Source organism: Cibotium barometz, chromosome 36, assembly GCF_041138505.1.
Source record: "Cibotium barometz isolate CiBa-2024 chromosome 36, ASM4113850v1, whole genome shotgun sequence".
Classification (NCBI taxonomy): Eukaryota; Viridiplantae; Streptophyta; class Polypodiopsida; order Cyatheales; family Cibotiaceae; genus Cibotium; species Cibotium barometz.
The window spans coordinates 50790186-50795604 of record NC_141081.1 but is presented as its reverse complement, the minus strand read 5'-3'; positions in this window follow the sequence as shown (position 1 = coordinate 50795604).

Genomic DNA, 5419 nt, shown 5'->3' with positions numbered 1-5419 from the left:
CATATCAATCTCAAGGAGGATGAAGCTTCTGCACAAGGCACCCAAGCAGTATGCTACTTGGTGCAAAGGTTGTAGGAAGCTCAAAGCAATCCTTCCTTGCAACCAGTGGTTCAAGCGCTTATGAATGAGAATCCATTGGTTCCTCTTATTCCCGGAGAGGTTCCTGCTGAGGGACAAAATTCTCTCGAAAGAAGTGAGGATGGTAGGAGAGGAAGTGAATGGGAGGAGCACTCTTCACAAGGTGCCTCTCAAAGACAACGTCCTCCTCACTCTCCTATTCGCTCATCCAAGAGACATTAGGCTAGCCCAAGCTTTGACTCATGCATCCAAGAGTGGAAGAAGTGAAAGAGGACGACTTCATCGATGAAGATAAAGATCTCCTTCTCCTTCTCCACCACCAAGTTCTCCCTCATCTAATGCTACGGAATCAAGGCGCACTCGAAGTGGCTCCACTCACAGAAGGCATCACCACACAAGAACTTATCATTCTTGGAAAAGAGCTCGTAAGCTCGAGAAGTTCAAGGGAGGAGGGAAAAATGTTACTTTTCTCTCTTATGATGGCACTTACGGTCATACTGATAAAGTTCTTAATTTTATTCAACAGTTTGATGTTGCCTTTGGAGGAGAACATTTCCCGGAGCAATCCAAGCTACGCCATGTGGCTATGTACTTCACAAAATCTGCTTTTGCCAATGGTGGGGCGATTGTGCCAAGAACATGGAAGGCATGTAGACTCTCTATCATGAGTCAATTTTTGACGGACCAAGCAAAAGATGATGTTCTCACATTGCATGGCGAGGACTTAAGCTTGGGCAAGGAGAAACAATTCAAAAATATGTGGACAAGTTTTGGGACTTGCATCTCAGAGACACTGTCTTCAAAAGAATTGATTTTGTCGTGCAAAAATAACAATATGGTGCCGATCTTCGCAAAGACATGCACACTTATGTGAATGCATAGAAGCCAAAGACCATCTCGGAAGTGATTCATCACTCGATGGTTGTAGCAAAGATTTTTAAAACTTCCAACTCTTCCAACAAAGTGGGATCCAAACCCTTTGTGAAAGAGGAAAGAGCTCCTCACAACAATGAGTGTCCTTCTCAAGATAAAAGGAATAATGATAATACGAAGAAGGAAAGGGAGTGTAAAAAGGACCAAACAAGTTTTCTCCAAAAGAGCTTGAAAGATACAAGAAGGAGCATCGCTGCTACAAGTGTGGAGAGCATGGGCACTCTGGCTGTGATTGCCCAACAAAAAAGAGCCAAAAAGGATGCTCCACAAGCAGCTACTATTCTTTCTCCCATGCCTACAGATAATGTAGCTTCTAAGCTATGTTTTGCATGGGGAAAGATTCGTGGGGAAAGATTCGGGATCAAAATTCTCTTATGCTTTTTGATACTGGAGCTACCCATGAAAGTGATAAATGAATCCCATGCTCCACCTTATGCAGGGCATTGCGGTATTCAAGCCACTACACAAGCAATAGAAACTTTTTTCTATTGGCCCTTGATGAAAAAAGACATCCATGAGTATGTTGCACAATGCATGGCATGCCAAAAGGTTAAATACGATCGAGGCAAAGCCCCAGCTTATTGCAATCATTGCCTATTCCCGATGCTCCATGGGAAAGCATTGCGATAGATTTTATTTTTGGCTTGCCAAAATCAAATCATGGGAATACAAGCATATGGACCATAGTTGATTGATTTAGTAAATAGGCACATTTTATCCCTATTAAGAAGACTATTAAATCGCATCACATGGCTACTCTTTTCATTTCCCAAATATTTAAGTACCATGGAATGCCAAGTTTAATAGTCTCAGATAGAGATCCACGAATGACAATTCTCTTCTGGCTAGGACTATTTGAAAATCTAGGTACAAAGCTCAATTTCTCATCGGCTTCACCCACAAACGGATGGCCAGAGTGAAATTGTGAATCTTACAATTCTTGATCTTCTCAAGAATTATGTAGGTGAATTTAATCGGCGCAATAATTGGGAAAAGTATCTTCCCTTGGTGGAATATGCATGCAATAACATGGTGCATACTTCCATTGGGAAATCCCCTTTTGAGATAGTGGAAGGACGACCAAAGCCTCGGATGCGCAATTATGTTTCATGTGTGTGTACACCAATGTTTAAAGAATCAACTTAGTGATGACTTTGTCACCTAAGTACCTGCTAGACTTGCCATCTAGTCCAGGAATGTGATTGACACTCAAATGTGGATCAAGTGTAAGTCGGCTTTCTTGGATGTATAGTCGAGGATGACTATCATTTCAAAAGAGAGTGGTATGTCATCAAAATTTAATTTTGACGAATTTATTGCTTTAAAACGGCTTTTCTCTGTTTAGAATGGTCATTCTAGAGAGAGAAAAAATAAGAAAGCATATGGCAATGTTGCAAGGAGGTGCATTCTGATAGTATGAAGTGCTGGGAGAGAATGCAAGGTCCAAAAGGGCAAAAGGAATTTAACTCGAACCTCTATGGGTTTTCCCAGAGTTCAAAACAGGGTTAAAAGGTACATGAAAAGGCTACAATGAAGTGCATTCTGGCAATGGGAAGTGCCAAGAAAAGAATGCAAGCTTCAAATGTGCAAATGGAATTTAACTAGGGCCTCTGTGGGTTTTCTCGGAGTCCAATAGGGTTAAAAACAACCTCAAAACAATTTAAAAATGACTTACAGAGTGGGAACGGGGACTGGGACCATGGGCAAATGGGCCAGGGGAGTGCAAAAGTGTGCCAGAAGGTGGGAAAAGGGGCTGGAGTACTCCCCAAGGCACAAAAATAGGAGGCGCCCTCCAGAGGAGGGTTCCCCAAGCCAGATAAAGCTAAGCCCCACCTTTTTTGGTAAAAATAGCGGCTCGGCTTGCTTTTTGGCAAAAAGAGAGAAGAGAACATGCAAAGGCTCCACCGCTCAAGTGAAGGCTCTGTTTGATGCATGGAGGGGCTCTATAAAATGCTCTCTTCAAGATCTACGCACTACTACTCTCCGTTCTTACTATCTCCTAATTGCTTACATACTTACACAAGGTAGCTCTTATAGCACTTAGACTATGGAGGGCTCTATACATGACATACAAGCCATCTAGGCCTTCTCCTTTTCTCCGTAGGAACTCTTGATTTGTATAATCATTGATGCCTTGAGAAGAGGAAGCCATTAGCATTGGAAGAACGACGACAAGTTACCATGTTGAGGGGTTATGGAGATCTTAGCCTCCATAGTCCTCATGATATACAAGACTCCTCATTTTACTGAGGTGATGTAAATTCTCTCTTACTTGAGAGCAAGATTAATGCAAAAGCTTTTTGAGGGGGTTGGCGGCCTCATGATTTCCGGCCCCTAGTGCTGTGTCTCTTTTATCTTTCCTATTGATATGCATACATGACTATGTGTATGAGCTGTCATAGATGAATTAGATTGCAATTGTTTCATCTTATACTGCAACCATTATAACAAAAGGAATCTAATTACATCAAGAGTTATTTCATATGCTAATATTGGTTTCATGCTTTGTCTTCTGTGAGCTTTTCGTGGTTGTCGATGAAGATGCTTCATACTCCTTAGTGAGTTGATGTATACTTTTGGAGGTTGAGGTGTGTGAATGTTGAGGTAGCATGATTGGCTCGGTCGGCCGTGCCTCGCCCATGGTCAGTGATTTTAACATTCGTTGGCTTCTTTAAAAGTGTCCACAAAGTATAAGGTGCTTCGCTAGAAACTTGCTTGACTCCTTGTTGATTTTTGGTGGAGGACTAGAATTCCCCCCTTCCTAAGCCTTGTTGTTTTTGCTGAGTGGTAGACTTTATCTCTAGTGAGCCTTGGGTTGTTGATAACTTGCCGTTAACTCCTTAATGAGTTCTTAATGAGTTGATGTGGATTTGTTGAATTTGGGACATGGGGATAATGAGGGTCTATGGCTGATTCAGCTTTTGTCTTACCTCTGTCTTGGTAGGGTATGGTGGTTGTCGTCTCCGTGAGCGATTTTAGGATGGAGGGGTTTTGTAGAGATGGTGGCTTGAGTCCTAGATTACTACATGGAGAAGATCGAGACTCCCCCCTTCCGTAGCCTTGCAATGGTTGAAACGCCTTTTCCACTTCAACACCTGCTTGCTCAGAATGTTCTTTGGCAGTGGTTATCGCCACTGTCTTCGTTGGTTCTAAGAATGTGACCTTCTTTGGTTTTGGATTTGCCTTGGGAGTTGCCATGGCCTTTGAAGAAGTTTCTTGAAGATGTGGGATTTCTTGAACTCTTGTTGGTTCCTTTGTATACCTTTCTCCTATAAGGGTTAGCAAATTTACCTTTATGCAGTGTGTGTTGGCTCTTTGTCCACCTGATAATCTGTTCATCGCATCCAAAACTAGCCCAAGGTGACATCTTCAGCTATCTCACCCAAGTTTGTAACATAAAACATATAGTGCATTGGCTGATCTTGTATTCTGACTTTCAAAATGATAGATCCTAAGCATTGGGATGCTTTTGTGAAAAAATTAGGAAAGAAAAATCCTATCACAATTAAAGTGGGCTTATTCAAAGCTTCCCACATTTTGTAAGAAATGACATTGTGAGTGGTCTTGGGATCTAGATTTGCAGAGACAAACACATTTTTCCTTTCAGACAAGAAAGTCATCTAGATGTGGAATGGTTCCATATATGGGTCAACCTTGTTCTCTACATTCTTAGTGTTTGGTAGCATCAATTCTTGTTGTTTTGGTTGTGTGTACAATGGACAATCCTTGAAAGGTGTCTCGTTACCACAATCATCCCAGGTTTGATCCCATGGTGGTAGTGGACTAGGAGAGTTTATTTTGGCAGATGAATGGTTTCAGGATTGGCTCTAATGGATGGTGTCTTTTCATGAGCAAAGACATTTGAAACTTGAGGAGGTTGTTTTCTAGATGTTGGGTCATATGATATTCCCCCTTCCTAGACTGGGATGGAATCTTGATAAGAATGGGGTACCATCTCATAATCATTTCCCATTGTATCGTAATAAATTTTTTTATGCTTCGTGTGATCAAATCGATGTCTAACCAGCACTGTATCAGGAAGGTCATCCCCAGATTGTGCTTTTTTAACCACCTGAAAAATGTTTCCTCTCTCATCCTCATACTCATAAAAGTATGGAGAAATCTTGTAGACAAGCTCTAGCATGTGGAGTTGAAACCTCGCTGTGGTGATAGGATTTCTCATTTGAAAATCTCTATGTTCAGTGGCCAAGAAGATGCTGAGGACGACAAAGTGTTCCCAGGTTGCTTTACAACGCCATGGTTTTGCACAAGAATGCTTTTGTCCTCTAATGTCTCAGGAGTCGTAGGACTATGATCCATTTCATAATACTGCTCAATAGAGTTGTCATTGTCAGAACATGAATCCTCAGGGTTGTGGTGGACTGTTAACATTCGTATGGGAATAATG